Source organism: Bidens hawaiensis, unplaced genomic scaffold (genome assembly GCF_021521415.1).
Source record: "Bidens hawaiensis isolate Kalapana, Puna unplaced genomic scaffold, B.hawaiensis_p1.1 tig00000458_1, whole genome shotgun sequence".
Lineage (NCBI taxonomy): Eukaryota > Viridiplantae > Streptophyta > Magnoliopsida > Asterales > Asteraceae > Bidens > Bidens hawaiensis.
The window spans coordinates 4,286,212-4,306,439 of record NW_027491030.1 but is presented as its reverse complement, the minus strand read 5'-3'; the positions used below and the strand labels follow the sequence as shown (position 1 = coordinate 4,306,439).

Here is a 20,228-nt window from a genome sequence, read left to right as displayed (position 1 = left end):
TCTAATGACATGTGAAGCTCAATTGTTAAAGGGTTGGATCACCTCCCGGTCTCACCTTACCTAATAATACTATGGTACCCCAAAACCCAAATCACCTCCCGGCCTCTTCGGATACAATATATATTAATATAAAGGGGGTATTTTTAATTAACTTGAACACAGCTTGTATCACAATAATTTAAGGGACCTAGGATAACTCACTCCCGTGCAATTATTACCCAAACCCGCAAAAGACAAAGATGACACAACACTAAATTGCCTCCCGGCCTCTCTAGTGAAAGAACAATAAAATCTAAACCACTTTCAATACTTATTCCTATAATTTTTTCGACCATAAACCGCAAACAAATTGAAAACACAAAGTAGTCAACCTAATCAAGCGCCTAACAATCTCCAAAAAAACTATTAAACACAAGTGGAATAAATATTAAAGCAATAAACTAAATTCTGTTACGCAACAATATCATGACCAAACCAATAAAAAATCTTTACCATAATACTAAATCAACCAACGTCAAATATTAGTTCGTCAAACCATTAATATAAACTAGTACTCATCCAAAACCTAGGTAGTATAAAGTATTTAGCTACTCATAATAAAGTGTGAAACAAAAATAATGCACAACTCAAATAATATATCCGATGTTGACTCCTTATCTTATGTTGTCTCCAGTGATGAGACACACAAAAGAAGTTATGTCCACAAATCTTTATTATTTCTTTCGTGATTTGTTCTTCCCAACGTAGCCACACCAATAATTATAGTATTCCTTTGATATCACGTACTCCACAAACCAAAACAGTAGCCGACCCTAGTTATATTCTCTCTTTCGTTAAGAAAAAATTCGCCAACACATCTTGACCTACCTCCTTTATAATGATGCTTGGATTATTATTCTCTTAGCCCATCATGTCTTAGAGTCCAACTTAAAACCAAATAGTCTCGTATAACTCTCTCAATTTACCTCATAAGTGGGCCGACCCCAACCTAATATATACTGAAATAAAAATTGTTAGGTAAAATAAAATAAAAATAGTAACAAATAAATTCAATATTGTCGGCCCATATTCAAATCTCACTCACATGAATTAATGTCTTTTTTTTTTCTTTTATTCTTGTTATTATTATTTGTTGTTTGTTGTCTCAAATTTAGTGAAAATATTATAATTTAGCTCGTTTTAAAATTTTAACCTTTAAAATTCAATTATGAGTCAAATAGAAATATATTAATAAAAAACTGGCTCAAAATACTTGAAACTATGGGAAATATTTATATAATAACATGTATATTTTAAACCATATCACACATACCATTTGAATTTATATGGTTTGGTGGGAAGTAACTGTCTTAACAACAAATGTTGTTTATGAATATTGAATACCTTTGGTCAACAACAAACCTTTACACTTTAATCTGAACTAAATCATGGAGAATGAAAGAAAAAGATTGGTGGAGGAAGAATGGAACTCCATGGTTTCAGTTAATCATCAACCGTCTCGTGCTGATTTCCCGCCAAATTTCCTCTTCGGCGTTGCTACTTCTGCTTATCAGGTTGTTTTTCTATCTAAACTCGTGTGGATTCATGTATACGTTTTTTTCGTACTTCATATCAGTGGCGAAGCTTGGACTAAGACACCGGGGGGCCGGACTCAAAATGTATACAAAATTTCACAAATGAAGGAGGCCGAGCTCAAATTTTCGGCCAAGCACGGCTAAATTTACACTACGAATATAAAAAATTCGGCCGAAAACGGCTAGATTTTAGACTACATAAAAAAATTTTCGGCCGAAAACGGCTAAATTTTACACTACCTATATAAAATTTCGGCCGAAAACGGCTAAATTTACACTACGTATCAAAAATTTCGGCCGAAAACGGGTAAATTTACACTACTGCGTAAAAATTTCATACAAAAATGGGGAAATTACACTACTGCGTAAAAGAGGGGGGGGGGGGGGGGCACGGGCCCTAACCAACCTTCGCCATTGCTTCTTCATATGATTCTTTGATTTCAGACATTGGCTCGTTTATTATTTATTTATTAATTTATATATATATTTTTAATCATTTTATATATTTTGTAAAAAACCTTAAACGAGCCTAAGCTTGGCTTGAGGTCGTGTGCAGTAAAAGAGCTAAAGCTCGGCTATGTAGTGTGAAATTGATGCATAGAAGTTTGAAAGAGTTAAAAGTTAAAAGTACACTAGGCTCGTTTAACTTTATAAATCATATCTTTTTAAAAAATTTAAATATTAATTTTTAGTATATCCCTATTTTATAGGATTTTCATATCAAATATTTGGTGAGATTAGTTTTTTTAATTTAATGAGATGTTATAACCCGTTTAAGGACTGTCTGGGTTTGGTAAGACCCATACCATGAATTCGGGTCAAATGCATGAGAAGCCTCCATTTAAAAATCAAGCAAATCCGGTGATTCCAAAAAAAGGGGGAGCGACCACATCGCGACACATAGGATTTTTATATTTTCGTTTATATATATATTGGTTTATTGGATTTTAATAATCCCCATTGAACAGTATAGGCCGATAATAATCCCTATTCATTTTATCGCCACTGGCGGTCCCAAATTTAAAAAAGTTGGCACACAGTGCCCCCCGTTAAAAAGGACTTAACGATGTTATACGTTTTTCTGAATGTCAAACTAATTTTTTGGGGCTGTTGATCGGAAGGGGGATACGAATCGATTGATGTAAAATTTAGCTCGAAACGGTGATCCAAACGGCTTGATTTTTATTAATTCAAAGTTCGAACACTCAAATTGAAGCATTATTTCGTCGTTTTGGAGCACCATTTCGAACTAAGTTTACATCAACTGGTTCGTATTCTCTTTCCGATCAAAAGCCCTAAAACATTAGTTTGAAAATCGGAAAAAAGTATAACGCCGTTAAGTCATTTTTAACGGGGGACCATTGGGAGCCAACTTTATTAAATTTGGGACCGCCAGTGGCGATAAAATGAATATGGATTATTATCGGCCAACACCATGCAATAGGGATTATTAAAATCCAATAAACCTATATGGTTTATATATATAAGGCTCTTTTTTTATACTCGTCTTGGGCACTCGGAATCTCGGAGCTGCACGCATATGGTTTTTTAGTATGCTCTCTTGTTTGGTACTATATTGCAGGTTGAAGGAGCTGCCAATGAGGGTGGAAGGGGTCCTTCTATATGGGATGCTTTCACACGCATAGAAGGTTTGTTGTTATACTTGTTAGTTTTATATTCTTTGACAGATCATGATATAAAATTCTAAGTAAGTTTATTTATTTATTTATTTTTTTGATCTTGGTCTGCCAGGCAAGATAAAAGACGGGAAAAATGGCGATATAGCGATAGATCAGTACCATCGTTACAAGGTTTCGTTTTTGTTCAACAATGTAGTTACTTCAATAAGATGTGACACCCTTTGACATCTAATCCCACGCTGTTTCAAACGGCCATTTTGACCAAAAGTTTTCAAAGTTTGACCCCCTATGGTCATAACGGCCGTCTGGATATTGTTCAGACAGTCTGAGCAATACTTTTCAACGTTTGACTTTTTTGGTCAAAACGTCCGTCTGACTGTTTTGTTAACGGCTGATTGACTTTCTTGGTCAAAACGCATGACCTTTTTGAAATACGAAGATGTTGACCTTATTGCCAAAATGGAATTTAGCGCTTACCGGTTTTCTATATCCTGGTCGCGTATCTATCCAGGTAATATTAACCAGATGTTACCATAATAATCTTTCTCGAAAAGGTTAAGGATTAACATAATCTTACTATATCTTTGTTTACAGATGGGTTGGGAACCCAAGTCAACAATGAAGGGATCATGTATTACAATAATCTTATAAACTACCTTCTTGAAAAGGGTATGAACTACTAAAACTTGTTGCTTTTATTCTCGAGTTAAATACGGTTTTAGTCACGGATGTAGGCAGCTTTTGGGGAAACCCGTACAATTTTTTTTAGTGATATATATTCTTGTATTTTGAGATCGCATCCGTAGAAATTTCAACATCGGTCGTTCGTCCCACGAAGCTTTCCGAACCCATTGGAAAAAATTCCAGGCTACGCCACTGGTTTTAGTCTATGTGATATGACTCTAATAACCATTTTAGTCCAAAAGTTTAAATTTGACCTTTTTAAGCCATTAGTTTCATTTACGTATCAATTTTAGTCCAACCCATCAAACTCGTGCGAACCCAAGAAACTCTAAAAGGAGTGTATAAAACTTATTATTTTTTATTTTTATTTTGTTTTTTAGTTATTGAGGGTAGTTTGGTCTTTTATCCAAAGTTTACAGAAAATTTGGATGAGGTTAATGGGATGGACTTTAGTTGTAATAAAAATGAAACGTTTCGATTAAAAATGTTAAATTTAAACTAATGGACTAAAAGGATTATTCGTGTCAAACGTGACTAAAACCATATATAACTTTTATTTTTATTTTTTTAAGGATTAAGTTGTTACCAAGTAAACTGCAATTATACATTTATATCATTGCAGGAATTGAACCATGTGTAACACTATACCATTGGGATCTTCCATTGCATCTTGATGAGTCATTTGGAGGGTGGTTGAGTGACTCAATAGTGTAAGTTTTCATCATAGTCTTATGCCAAAATTGCCCTTGTTAAACATTTTAAAAAGTTAAGTAACATTATTAATCTGGACTTATAATTGAAATATTACTTTACAATTTTTGAGTCCTTTTACAACTTACAAGTCTTATTTTCATTATTATTATTATTATTTGTTTTTTTAATTTTATGTATGTACAAACATGCAGAAAGTATTTCGCAATCTATGCAGAAACATGTTTTGCAAGTTTTGGTGATCGCGTGAAGAAGTGGTTTACGATCAATGAGCCGCTTCAGACAGCAGTAAACGGATATTTTACTGGTGGCAATGCACCTGGAAGATGTGACCGTCAGTCAGCTGAACCATATTTGGCTGCCCATCACCAACTCTTGGCCCATGCAGAAGCAGTTTAAATATATAGAACAAAATTTAAGGTAAACATTATTTTTAATTTTAAATTTTTTTTTAACATTTGTTGGTTATAAACTTAGTTAGTAATACAGATATTTATTAAATTCTACATAGGATCTGCAAGGTGGAGAAATAGGATTGGTTCTTGACTGCCAATGGGCTGAGGCGTTAACAGATAAAGAAGAAGATATAACTGCTGCAGCCAGGCGTGTTGACTTTCAGCTTGGATGGTAGGTTGACCTGTCCATTATATTTCAACAAGCAGCAAGGCGCAACTTGTTGCCTGTTTACCTTCTGTCTTGATGTAAACATTATATTTTATTATAAAATAAAACAACAATATTCAATTAAAAAAAACAGTACATTATATCTAAATAAGTAAATATTTATATGTGTTAAGTTTTTAATAATGTGAGTTTATTATTTAGGTACTTGGATCCAATATTTTTTGGAGAATATCCCAAGTCTATGCAGGAGAGGCTTGGAGACAAGTTACCGATATTTTCCCAAAAAGATAAAGAATTACTAAGAAACTCATTGGATTTTGTTGGCTTGAATCACTATACAACAAGATTCGTGTCACACCGCACAAACGAAAAAGAGAATGATTATTTTACAGTACAAGAAGCAACACGAATCGGTATGCCATTCCATTGCAAAATATTTATTCGTGACACTGTGACGGTTCATTTGTGTGTATGTATATATGTTACATATCTAACTGCATAAACATTAATGTGTTCGTTTCACAGAATTCGTGAATTGGAATTAAAATCCCATGACATGGCTTGTTCGTTTCGTTGGAATTGAAATCTTAATTCCATTTTAGTGTATTCAGTTCAAGAATTGGAATTGGAATTGGAATTGGAATTCAATTCCTTCAAATTCCTTTAAATAGAGGGATTTCAAATCCTTTCAAAATGTGGAGGAATTCAAGGAAATTCATTGGAATCTTATCTCAAGTTTTTTTTTTTTTTTTTTTTTCTAACGAGGGCAACGAATAAAACATTTTAGTTTTTTTACTATTTTTGTTTTTAATTTATATTTTGAGTTATGATTTTTTTATTATTATTTTTAAATATTTTTTGAGGGGTTTTTTATCTTAATAGAAAACCCATAAAAAAATTCAACAAAAATAATAAAAAAATCATAACGCAAAATATAAATAAATACAAAAAGTAAAAAAAAAAATCTAAAATGCTTTCGCCATTATCATTGTTAAAAAAAACTACTTGATTCCTTATTCATTTGTCAAACGAACAAATTAAGAATGTATTTGGATTTATATCCCCCCAATTCCAATTCCTATTGGAATGTTCAGATTCCAAATCCAGTTCCTTCAAATTCCAAATTCTATGCAAATTCCAATTTCAATTCCATTCCATTCCGTGAAACGAACACGCCCTAAATGTTTACTGTGGCCCTTCATTTTTGTTTTTCAGCTGAATGGGAAAACAGAGTGATTGGCGAAAAGGTAATCTGTTATATCTCTAATCATAAATGATATGTATATTTGTGTGTATACTAGAGGTGGGAGTTTCGAGCCATTAGTTATGAACGGGTCAATGCAGATTGACTTATATCGGTCAAACTAAAAATATTAGCTAAGAGGGAAGCGAGTAAAATTGGTCGAAACTCGAACGTCATCAAAGTCTGTTTCTAAGGCAGAAAACTCCCAAAAAATTTTATTCAAATTTTTTGACTATTATTGTAGTAAGTATTGTTTCATAATCTTAATTAATGTATTTAACCCAAATGTGTTTTGATTCGTTACCCACCCGTCTACCACCTCTAGAGCATACAACGGGACACCGTTGCTAGTTTGTTCTAACTTTATATATCTCATGACAGGCAGCATCACCATGGCTGTATGTCGTCCCATGGGGTCTTCGAAAGATTCTTAATTACATCGCTCAGAAATACAATAATCTGCCAATATACATTACTGAAAACGGTATGTCTAATAATTCTGAATTAATTTATAAATAAAAATGAGTCATTCATTTTTTTCAATCTTATAAAAAATATAGAAGAAATGTAATGTTTACTCATTGTTTCTACAATTCAAATAAGATGAAAAATTTTCGTTTAATATATAGAAGTATAGAACATACACATGTGTAAAGGTCAGTTATGTTACCTACACATAACGTATGCGCATGTCTGTAAACGGTTATAATTTAAAATATCATATGAACAAATTAGTTTGATGGTTTTTTATGTATATAATATACACATTTATATTTAATAACTACAAAATTTAAGAAATGGGAACCGTTGATCAAAATATTAAAAGATTAAGGTTTTTTACTTATTGTTTTCGGAATAATTTAGTGTTTTGTACTGAACCTCACGCTAGAAAAAGTTATAATATTTATTTGTTTATTTGTGTGTATGTTTGTTGAATATATTTGTCCTATCTATAGGTATGGATGATGAAGACAATGATGCATCTCCCCTACATGAAATGCTGGATGACAAACTAAGAGTTGCTTACTATAAAGGATATCTTGCATCTGTTTCTCTGGCTATCAAGTGAGTTATATACTAAAGTTTCCGGCAAGGTCAGATCTAGCATAGGATGAGTGGTGGCCCACACTTTATTGGCGAAGTACAATATATTGCAATTTTTTTCTTATGCATCAACTACCATTTAACAATTTTTTTACCCCGCCCAATCCCTCAACTTTTCTTTTAGATCTGCCACTGGGGTTCGGTTTTATTATTTTGAACATGATATAAGTGGTTTATATGATAAATATGATTAGAAACTTATAAAAAAAGTGTTTTACTTGGATATAATATACCCTACGTTGATCCATTTGTAGATAAATGGGACAAAATTGCAACATATACATTTCAAATATGCATAATGTGTTAAACTTAGTTCTTACATTATACAAAAATATGCGTGTTGTTGAAGAGACGGAGTGGATGTGAGGGGATACTTTGTGTGGTCATTGTTGGATAATTTCGAGTGGCCACAAGGTTATACAAAGCGGTTTGGTTTGATTTACGTGGATTACAAGAACGGTCTTACGCGCCATCCAAAATCGTCTGCATATTGGTTCTTGAAGTTCTTTAAAGGCGAAGATGGGAATGATGGCAAAGAAGACTAACTAAAACATATAAACATCATTTGTGAAGTTTTTGTATATATACACAACCAAATATCGCATTTATGTATGATGTCTCAATGTTTATCGACTAAACTTTGTACTACGTTGTAGCGAAACGACAAAATATGTTGTTTATATACCTTATTAAATAAGAGTTCACATTTGTAGTGGCACGCAAATTGTGAGCTGGTAAGTGGCTGACGAGGCGGATATGAGAGTTGGAACTTTTTTTTGTTATTTATTACTTCGTACTTTGTTTGTACATGTGATAATATATATGATTTTATAGTGTTATCTAGTCTATGATACTTGTCTTTTATGTGGAATATACGAAGACTGGTATGATTCATCACTCATTCAAAGAGTGACACTTATACAAAAAATTTATGACGTGATTGGATCACACTAGCTACGCAACTTAAACTATGAGCTTGTTTCGTATAGTAATTTGAGTTTTTTATTTATTTAATTAAATGACATCATTTTAGTTAATAACAAAATCGTGTTTGTATCTACAAGACAAATTAAGAGCTGACAAATGGCGGACCTAAGTGTTGTATACTTGGGTTAAATGCTTTTGGAGAATTTTTCTAGTGTTATCTATGATAATCAAAGATGCGTAATGAACAAGAACGAAGAAAACAAACAATATGACTAACACCCAATATAATTAATGATCAAGAAATCTGACTCAAAAACTTGATACACTATCCCATACCCTAAACACGGTATATATAGACTAACCTAAACGCGTTAGAATATATTTAGGACAGAATAAAATCAACACAATAATTATTTCCATCTAAACCTAAAATAGATTATTCCATAAAATAACTATCCATAGATAACCCGATTACTTGCACGCCAAGTTAACCGGTTTCTTGTATCCCAAGTCGCTCCACGCATAGCCATAAGTTGACTCGGTAATTCCCAACATTATCTAGTATTCTATACTCGTTTTTATGTATTATAAAAAAATAACCCAATTCACTACATATTTAAACTCTATAATTTTCTTAATTAAGATGGCGAGTTTGACGTAGCTACATTGATTTGTTATTAAACACATTTTAACTTTCCAGTCAAATTTTATAGACTTTTGCACAAAACAATAATGTATTTTAGTCGGATTTATGTGGATTAATGATCATATTGTATGATTTAAAGTTTTTTTTAATAAATAAGCAATATTATAGTTTACCACACACTTGTATATTTTTTTTGAATGGCTAACCACACTTGTATATATATGGTTTGGTGAGGAGTAAGTGTCAACAACGAACCTTGATGGTTTAGGATAATCTTTTAAAATTTGTTAAGGTATAAATTATACATATTATTAAAACCTTAATAATTCTATTGGGCCACGTGACTATCTCTCGTTATGTCACACCAAAAAAATTATTTTATGTTTAGATTTAATTTACGATTTATTATAGACTTTGAAACAAACTTAACCGATACTGACCGAATTTGCATCGCTTCGTCGCCGTAAGAGTGCAAGACGTTGTAATGAAATTGCTAAATACCAATTGAGTTAGCTTCTTGCTGCAATCCACGGGCTTGGTTATACTAATTTATTTTTAGGGTTTAGTGACGGTACCGTAACAAACTTAAACAAACCGACCAAGTTCGCGTTGCTTCGTCCTGCAACACTCGAGTTTTGTCATACTAGTTTATTTTTAGAATTTAGTGTCGGTTCCGTAACAAAGTTAACTAACACCAATCCAATTCGCGTTGCTTTACCGCCGCAAGATAGCGTAACAAATGTAACCAGTTGCAACCAAATCTGCGTCACTCTGCCACTACAACGTGCCGGTTTCGTTACCTAGTTCGTATTAAACTTTTGAAAATGATAAAGGATTATTTACGAATATATTATTTTTACAACTTTATATTCTTATAATAATAATAATAATCCTCAACTGCGGCCTAGTGGTAGGAGATTTGGGTTCTCCAGTGACGAGTGGAGACCCAAGTTCGATCCTCATGAAGGATTTGAGCTATACCTTACGATGTTGTCAATTCAAATCCCGAATTCACCAAAGTTTTAGTCCCATTGTTTGTTACGTTAGAGAGTTCTTCTCTAATAACGGCACAATGAATATGCAAGCCAAACCACAAACTTTAAAAGAAACGTAGATCTGTGTGTATGCTAATTGCTAAACGCCTATAACACAAAGTCCCTTTCTAATAATAAAAAATAGAAAGAATATATTCTTTGCTAGTGCGTTGCTTGCTAGTACTATACAAGTCAAACCTCATAAATAAACTCACTTGCTTTTGGTCTCACAGTGGAAGCAATAACAACTCATAATAACAATACAATGGAGGACGAGAGAAAACGGTTAATGGAAGAAGAATGGAACTCCATCATTTCATCAACTAATAATAATCAACAACTCGTCTCTCGTGCTGATTTCCCGCCAGATTTCCTCTTCGGCGTTGCTACTTCTGCTTATCAGGTTGTTATTATTATTATTGTTATATCTCGATTCATTCATGTACACGTTCATTTCATACTTCATTTGAATATTCGATTTGTTATATTGAACGATCGATTGATTGATCGCTGAATGATCTCGATTTCAGATTTCGAATTTATGCCTAAATCGATGAATACTGAAATGCGGTACTGTTAGTTTTGAAATCGGAGATGGATAAGATCTGAATTTAGGTTTTGTTTATTTGATAAGTTCGTATAGTTCTTCGATTTATGTAATCAAACGGTTGACATTTGAATCGCCGCTTCGGATTTAGGTTTTCGTCAATTTACGAATGCCGTAATGCTGTACCGTTTGATTTGAAATTGTTTATTGATAGACTCTGGTTTGAACTGTTGCGCTGATGTTTAGTTCAAATCATAACCTAATAAGTGGTTGATGCCGAGTTGAAGCTCAGCTCGTTTTGACTTACGAAAGCTCGAGCTCGGCCCTTTAGTCGTTTTTCAAGCTCGAGCTCGGCTCGTGAGTCGTCTTTCAAGCTTGAGCTTGGCTCGTTAGTCGTTTTTCATTTCAAGCTCAAGCTCGGCCCGCGAATCATTTTTCAAGCTCGAGTTCAGCTCATGAGTTGATTTTCAAGCTCAAGCTCGGTTAGTGAGTCGATTTTCAAGCTCGAGTTCAGCTCATGAGTTGATTTTCAAGCTCGAGCTCGGTCTGTGAGTCGATTTTCAAGCTCGAGTTCAGCTCATGAGTCGATTTTCAAACTCGAGCTCGGTTCGTGAGTCTTTTTTCAAGCTCGAGCTCGGCTTGTTTATTATTTATTAAATAATTTATATAATTTTTTTTAATTATTTTTGATATTTTGAGAAAAAACCTAGCCTAAGCTCTAGCTCTTGTGCGGTACTTTAAATGAGCCAGAGCTCAACTTGTTAGCACTGCAATGTGAAGTTAATACATAGAAGTCCAAAAGAGTTGAAACTTAAAAATACACTAGGCTCGTCAAGGCTCGGCGAGCCTAAACGATAATCCCATATAAGGCTTGAGCTTGGGTTCGATAACTAAACGAGTTTACTTGAGTCTCAGGCTTGATAAAGCTCGGCTCGTTTCGAGCTTTTCATCGATCCGGTCTCGAGTAGCTCGTGAGCGGCCCGGCTCGTTTGCACCACCAGATGAACTGATAAATGCTTTTTAAAGCCAGATCCATTTGATTTTGACCTAATGTTAAGTCAAAATATTGAAACGCTTTGTTAGTTAAAGCTGCTAGATACTTAATTGTTAAAGATCCAGATCACAGCAACCATTTGCAGGAGGTTGCCTCTGTTATTGTGATACATGGTTTTGATATCACATTCTCTATCACTTAGTTAGATGAGGTATGGCTTGTTTTTAACTTATTAGCTTTGCTAATTATCATTCACGAGAAACTTTACATCAACGATTTATGTCTTATGAACTATTATGTTATTACTTAGCATATACACTGTTGTAATATTAATAGTTTTCAGCTTTTATGTACCTTTCATCGTTTAAAAGTTTGGATATGATGCTGTTATGCCCTACACACAACACACACATACAGTTTCTTAGTGTGTTCTTTTGTTTGTTGCTATATTGCAGGTTGAAGGAGCTGCCAGTGAGGGTGGCAGGGGTCCTTGTATATGGGATGCTTTCACACATACAGAAGGTTTATTGTTTAACTTGTTAGATTTATATTCTTTGATAGATCATGCCATCAACTTCTAAGGATGTTTATTTTGCTTTTTTTTTATTCTAACTTGGTCTACCAGGCAAGACAAAAGATGGGAAAAGTGGAGATATAGCAGTGGATCAGTACCACCGTTATAAGGTTTTGTCTTTGTACAACATTGGCATTTATGGATTTGCATTCATTTAGTTACCATGCTTAACCAATTGACCGAGAATTTTCATGCCTAAAATCCAAATGCATATTTATTTTAATTTGAGGAAAATTTGGTACACCATGTGGCAAGATATGATTAAATATGATTTCTTTTCTTTTGTGCCTGTCAGCTTATCCACATTAATGTTTTGAAATACAGGAAGATGTTGATCTTCTTGCCAAATTGGGCTTTAGTGCTTACCGATTTTCTATATCCTGGTCACGTATTTATCCAGGTAATGCTTGCTTTAACTCCCAGTATTTAAATAAAAGAGGCACATTTCACTTTTAATTACAACTGATGAAAGTGGATCCACTAAATACTATATCTTTCTTTACAGATGGACTGGGAACCGAAGTCAACAAGGAAGGGATCATGTATTACAATAATCTTATAAACTACCTTCTTGAAAAGGGTATGAACTAATAAAGTTTGTTGCTATTTTTCTTATATGAGGGTTAATTTGTTACAAGTAAATTGCAATGATATGCAGGAATTGAGCCGTGTGTAACATTATACCATTGGGATATTCCATTGCATCTTGATGAGTCATTTGGAGGGTGGTTAAGTGACTCAGTAGTGTAAGTTTCCCTCTTCTGTTCTTTCCTTGATTATGAAACATGTCATCTCAGTTTATGTTTTAATGATAATGGATAGGACGGGTTAAACGGGTCAAAAGTTGCCTAAAGTGTACTCAAATGCTGACAATGTCCCAAATTGTTTTATTTAAAAGCAGTTATTTTATATTTTTATTACTTGATTAAAATTGGTTTTGTAAACACATCTAATACATTAGGTAGTTACAAATTACAAAAAAATGGACTTAAGTAATATAGTTTTTGTGATCATGTTTAGTACATTAGTTATTTAGTACTTTTACAGGAATCTTATTATTATATAATTTGTTATTATTATTCTTATTATGATTATAATTTAACTTAATGCCTGTGCCAAACATGCAGAAAGTATTTCGCGATCTATGCAGAAACTTGCTTTGCAAGTTTTGGTGACAGAGTGAAGAAGTGGATTACAATTAATGAGCCTCTTCAAACAGCAGTAAATGGATATTTTACTGGTGTATTTGCACCTGGAAGATGTGACCGTCAGTCAGCTGAACCATATTTGGCTGCCCACCACCAGCTTTTGGCCCATGCAGAAGCAGTTTCAATATACAGAACAAAATTTAAGGTGAATGTTAAGTGTTCTTAATATCTCCTAGTTATAAAAGCAGTTAGTAATACAAATACATGTTAAATTCAACATAGGATCTGCAAGGTGGAGAAATAGGATTGGTTGTTGATTGTGAATGGTCTGAGGCCTTAACAGATAAAGAAGAAGATATAGTTGCTGCAGCAAGGCGTATTGACTTTCAGCTCGGATGGTAGGTTGACTTATAATTGACTTCTGAATACTTATTTGTGTTACGCTTTTTATAATCTGAGTTCATTATTTAGGTACTTGGATCCAATATTTTTTGGAGACTATCCTAAATCTATGCGGGAGAGACTTGGAGACAAGCTTCCAGTATTTTCACAGAAAGATAAAGAATTACTAAGAAATTCGTTGGATTTTGTTTGCTTGAATCATTATACATCAAGATTTGTGTCACATTTGACAAACAATGAAGATATTGATTATTATAGAGTACAAGAGGCAACAAGAATAGGTATACTACTTCCATTGGCAAATAATCTGTGTGTGTGTGTTGGAAAAAAAGGAGGGGGGGGGGGTATACGTATATGTGTGTGGTATAAGTATATATTTGGGCTGGATTAATCCCAATTAGTGAAAACAAGTCTTCACAATTTGTTTTTCACCTTCTCTCTCTTTTTCTTTTTATCCGCTTTTGCATTCCGGAGGTTTTTCACAAGTTTAACAAATAATAAATACAGGTTGATGTAATAGTTGGTTCTTAAAAAAATTCAATATGAAAGTATGTGAAAACCTTCCCTGTGAAGATTATATATATATATATATATTAGATGTATATATGTATGTATATGTAACTATATAAACATTGAAGTCTTACCATGTTTCTTGATTTTTGTTTCTCAGCTGAATGGGAAAATGGAGTGATTGGTAAAAAGGTAATTTACTATATCTCCAATCATATATAATACGTATATTTGTGTGTGCATGCTAAAAGTTTGAAATTTGACCCATATACTTGTGAATGGGTCGTTTTAGGCTGTGCTTTATCTCACACAGGCGAAACTAAAAAGTTAGCTAAGTGGGAAGTTAGTCAATCGGTTGGAAGTCACCCAGAGTATATGTTTAATACATAAAACTCCCAAATATTTTTATTCATTTACTTTGATTCTTATTATAGCAATCTTGTTTTCACATCTTGAATTAACGTCTTTCATATTTATAAAACTGTTTTGACCTGTTAATCAACCCACTAATCTAGAGCATACAATGGTTGCTACTTTGTTCTGACTTTATATCTCATGGCAGGCGGCATCTTCATGGCTGTATGTTGTTCCATGGGGTCTCCGGAAAGTTCTTAATTACGTAACTAAGAAATACAACAATCCGCCAATATACATTACTGAAAACGGTATGTCTTTACTAATTCTAAATTAATGTACAAGTTTCTTGTCTACATATGCATTCTAGTCCACTTCCGAGGCTTCAAATCGAACAAATGTTTGGACACACACATACATACAAACATATATGTGTTGAATATTTTCACCCATCTATAGGTATGGACGATGAAGACAACGAGGAATCTCCCTTACATGAAAATGTTGGATGACAAACTGAGAGTTACTTACTTTAAGGGATATCTTGCATCTGTTTCTCAGGCTATCAAGTGAGTTCCGCTGTTTTTATGCTCTATTAATGATGAAATTTCGTTAGAGGGCACTTTAGACTATATACATGACAATAAGTTGATTGGGATTATGATAACTTTTTCACGGTCCGTCTAGTAGAGTTAGTTTTAAAGATGTAACTATAAGGGATACGGGTTTAGGGGTGAGCAAACGGGTCATACACTCGTACCCACAATACCCGACCTGGACCGGCTTAATGGTATTCTCAGGACGTGGGAACCGACCCTATTGTAATATAACCGGGTCTAGTCGGTTTGCGTCTCGCGGGTCTTCGGGTCTTACCCGGTTTATACTCACCCCTAAACGGGTTGAATGGTTAAAAGATATTGGTTTTAAAAAGTCTTAATCGAACTATTATGGGGTTATAATTACTTTCTTAAAATCTTTTGACTATTATGTTTGTATTAGTTATTAAAAACATATTCGACAGTACTCGTCAAAATGGGTTGTGTTGGGTAATTTTGTTGGTTTGTGTTAGGATTAAACTCACACACGAAACCGAACACACACACGAAAGCAGTAAACGAACACGAGGATTTAACGTGGTTCGGTCTAAACTGACCTACGTCCACGGGTGGCAACTAGGTATATCTTTATTGAGTGACAAATATTACAAGTACATAATGTTGTTTATATAGAGACTAAACTAGGGTTAGTAAATTATTATGCAAGAAATCTAAACCGGGCCGGGCTTGGGCCCGACCGCCCACACCCGTCTCCTCTTTTGACTTCATATAATAAACCGGGCCAACAAGGCCTACGAACCCAACAATCTCCCACTCGGAGGCCTTGAGTACTCTTGTCTGCACTCCTGATTGTACTTCTGTAATCTGAACATTAAACTTCTTCTAGTTGCCACCGCCTTCTCATCAATTAACCTGAAGGCCCGTTGAAGCTCCCCGGAGCTCCAACACGTCAGTCATGGTTGAAACTGCCCCTGACCCGTTCTCTGTCCCTACCGGCTCCCACTGTAACGAACTACCGGATCCTGAGATAACCTGAGAACAAACACTCTCCATATTCAGCAAGTAATTCATTGGAGAGACTTTTACAGCTGGAATACTGGTTTTCTTAATCCATTGTCGACCTGGAACTGTAACTGAAACACGATCTGTGCTCCCACTGTCACGATGTCCCCCAACTGATTTAACCTTCCTAGCTCGTTCATCCTGAATCTTCACTTTGGCTCTGGGTTTGTTACTTGCAAAACGAACCTTCTTCTGCCCACGAGATTCTGTGAACCGGATTTTGTCTTTCACCAAAACTGGATCCACTCCTTTCGATGACATATCGACCATATACAACGAACCCATTTTCTTGCCACGAGCAACAACGAGATTCCCTTTGACTACTTTCCACTGCCCATTCCCGAACTTAACATCGTGCCCCTGGTCATCCAACTGCCCAACTGAAATCAAACGTTTCTTCAAACTTGGAATAACCCTCACGTCTTTCAAAGTCCAAGAAGTACCGGCTGAAGTTATCAAATCAACGTCTCCCATACCCGTAACCTCTAAAATATCATCATTCGCTAGTCGAACCTTTCCAAAATCCCCAAATTTAAGATTCTTCATCGTTTCACTACAGTGAGTGGCATGAAACGATGCACCAGAATCCATCACCCAAGCATCAACGCTACTCTCAACACTACAAACCAAAGCCTCATCACTACTGACCCCGTCATCTGTGTCGTCTTCTGTAACGTTCACCTCTTTCTTACCATTCGGACACTGATTCCTGAAGTGTCCTTTCTCTTTACAACCCCAACATTCAATATCCTTACGAGTCTTAGACTGACTCCTCTTCCTGCTCCCACTGCCTCGCTGTTTTCTCCTGCCTCTACCTTCTGTGACTAGCATATTGCCTGATGATTCACCTGAACTTCTGCGTCTTGAATCTTCTCCCAGAATCAGATCTCGAATCCCATCGAAAGTAATATTTGTAGACGAACTACAAACTGCAGTCACTGTTTGCGACCAACTGTCGGGCAAAGAGGATAATAACAAGAGGCCTAACTTCATCATCAAACTTAATGTCAACTGACACTAAGCGGGACAAGATCGAATTAAGATTATTGATATGAGTTGTAACTGACCCACCCTCTTTCATTCGAGTTGTCACTAGCTCTCTGATAAGATAGACCTTATTCGCTGCCGAAGGCTTCTCATACATGTTGGATAGTGCGTCCATCATACCACGGGCTGTGGTTTCTTTCATGACGTTAAACGCCACATCTTCCGACAACGACAATGTAATACAAGCCCTAGCTTTCTTGTCTAACTTCTTCCAATCTGCTTCTGACATCTTTTCTGGTTTTTCATCCTCAAACACTACATCCAAGTCTTTCTGACAAAGTAGTGCCTCAATCTGCATCTTCCACCAACCGAACTTCTGTCCGTCAAACTTCTGTATCGAAAACTTTCCGTCTTCTGCCATAACAATGACTAAAACGAAAAACTGGATAAAAAACAGAGACAGATACAGCAATGGCACGAGCCTGAACTTAACAACTGTTCTACTAAACTCTGTTAAAAAAATCAACCTATTTATACGTGCAGCGGAATAACGAACTGTAAATCAGAAACCGAAACTTTAAACTGAAACGATAAACCTGACAAACGCGGTTGGCACTGGTTCTAAGTTTCTTTAACGCTTCTTCTGACTTAACAACTGTTCTTCAAAAATAGGATCTTGATTCGCTCGTTCTTGACTCGACCTTTGCTTAAATGGATCTCGGGCCCAACAAAATAAACAAGCTAGACCCTCTCAAAAAATTAAACAATCTGGATAAAGTTGGTGGCCATTGAACTCCCTTGTCAACAAAATAATATTGTTTTTCCTTGTCTTTTCCTAGTCTGGCATGAATCTCAAGAGAAAAATAATAATACAAACCCTTCTTTTCTTCTCTGTTCAAACGCCACTAGCGGAAACAAAAGAGACAACCTGGAATCGAACAATACGATGCTTACAGCTTTCAAACGGAACCAACAAAAAAACGAAGATCGCGCGGGCTGGGTTTAGTAGCGGCGAAACGACGGCGGAAACCCTAACGGCGATCGGAAAACCGTAGGCGGCGGCGGAACCCTAGCGCAGTAGGGTGGCGGCGGCTGGATGGTTTGGCGGCGACTCGGCTGGTTCAACGTGTTCTTCCCGTGATCTGAACCTAAGCTCTGATACCACTTGTTAGGATTAAACTCACACACGAAACCGAACACACACACGAAAGCAGTAAACGAACACGAGGATTTAACGTGGTTCGGTCTAAACTGACCTACGTCCACGGGTGGCAACTAGGTATATCTTTATTGAGTGACAAATATTACAAGTACATAATGTTGTTTATATAGAGACTAAACTAGGGTTAGTAAATTATTATGCAAGAAATCTAAACCGGGCCGGGCTTGGGCCCGACCGCCCACACCCGTCTCCTCTTTTGACTTCATATAATAAACCGGGCCAACAAGGCCTACGAACCCAACAATTTGTTTATTTGAACATGATATTAATAATTAATAATGTGATAATACAATTAGAGAGTTTGAATTCACTTATATAAATAAAGGGGTTGAGGATGCTACATACTCTTATAGCTTAACTCGTTTCGTTATATATAAAGCAATCTAAGTTGACCCATTTGTAGTAAACGGGTCGAAATTGCCACATATACAATTCATGCATACACAATATATTACCTCATTCTTACACTCACAAAATTTTATTGTTAAAGGGATGGAGCTAATGTGAAGGGATACTTTGCGTGGTCATTAGTGGATAATTTTGAGTGGGCTGAAGGTTATACAAAGCGGTTTGGTTTGATTTATGTCGATTACAAGAACGGTCTCACTCGTCATCCAAAATCGTCTGCATATTGGTTCTTGAAGTTCTTGAAAGGTGAAGATGGGAAAAATGGCAAAGAAAACTAATTGAAAGAAACATATAAACATCATTTGTGATCCAATTTTTGGATATAAACACAACCAAAATTTGGTATTTATATACACTGTCTCAAAGTTCATTGACTGATATTGTACTGTTTGTACCTTAAAAGACGTTTAAAAGTTGTTTTCGCATTGGCCACATGCCCAAGTTGTTTTCGCATTGGCCACATGCCCGTAGTGCGTAAGTTGGATTCGTACGAGTTTTAATCATTATGATCCGATTATTTAAAGGCAGTCCTGAGCTGGTAATCGAAAGATGATGGTTAATTGCGATAACTAGGCATATTCAATAACCACTGAATCTGACCAAATTGTCAATTTTCTATGGCTTGCTTTCACTTCATATGGGACCATCATCATTTTATTGCTGCTGTGCATCTAGGGCTATAAACGAACCAAAAGTTTGACAAATAGTTCATGAACCGTTCGGCGGGAGGTTTGTTTAATAAACGAACAATCATGAACAAGAAATTTCGTTCGATTAGTTAAACAAACGAACATGAACGAAGCCCCCCCTTTGTTCAATTGTGTTCTTGAACGTTCGGTATGTTTTCATGAATGTTCATGTTGGTTTGTATATGTTGTTCATGAAAGTTTTTAGATTTATTTTATCTTATAGAAACATTTTATTTTCTTTAACTTATTACCCTAACATAAAAAAAGAAATCATATTCTCATATTGTTTTCAATTCTCATTTCCTTTCTTATTATTCACATTGTTGAATACATTGATTTCAATATCTAGGCTCCGTTGATTTTATTTGTTTCTGTTTATTTTTAAATAAACACATTCATTTCCTCAATAAATGAACACGAACATGTAAGCTCATTCGATAAGTGCAAGTGAACACGCTATTTTCTTAACAAATGAACATGATCAGGGCTTGTTCGTGTTCATTTACAACCTTACATGCATCTATTCTTTCTAAGACGATATGTAGTGAGAAAACCAACCAAAACGTCCCCATCTCTCTCTCCATCAA

General features: G+C 35.1%; 2 pseudogenes across 1 annotated transcript; both read left to right on the top strand.

Moving 5' to 3' along the window:
- The first annotated feature begins 1,418 nt into the window (after window positions 1-1,418).
- On the top strand, window positions 1,419-8,125 carry LOC143628746 (beta-glucosidase 42-like; annotated as a pseudogene).
- Window positions 8,126-10,421: 2,296 nt separating this feature from the next.
- Window positions 10,422-19,333, top strand: LOC143628735 (beta-glucosidase 4-like; annotated as a pseudogene). The gene is made up of 13 exons (XR_013152813.1): window positions 10,422-10,590; window positions 12,184-12,250; window positions 12,354-12,412; window positions 12,627-12,702; window positions 12,808-12,882; window positions 12,961-13,048; window positions 13,430-13,655; window positions 13,733-13,848; window positions 13,922-14,133; window positions 14,523-14,554; window positions 14,925-15,027; window positions 15,176-15,285; window positions 19,035-19,333. The product of XR_013152813.1 is annotated as a beta-glucosidase 4-like (transcript).
- Window positions 19,334-20,228: the final 895 nt, after the last annotated feature.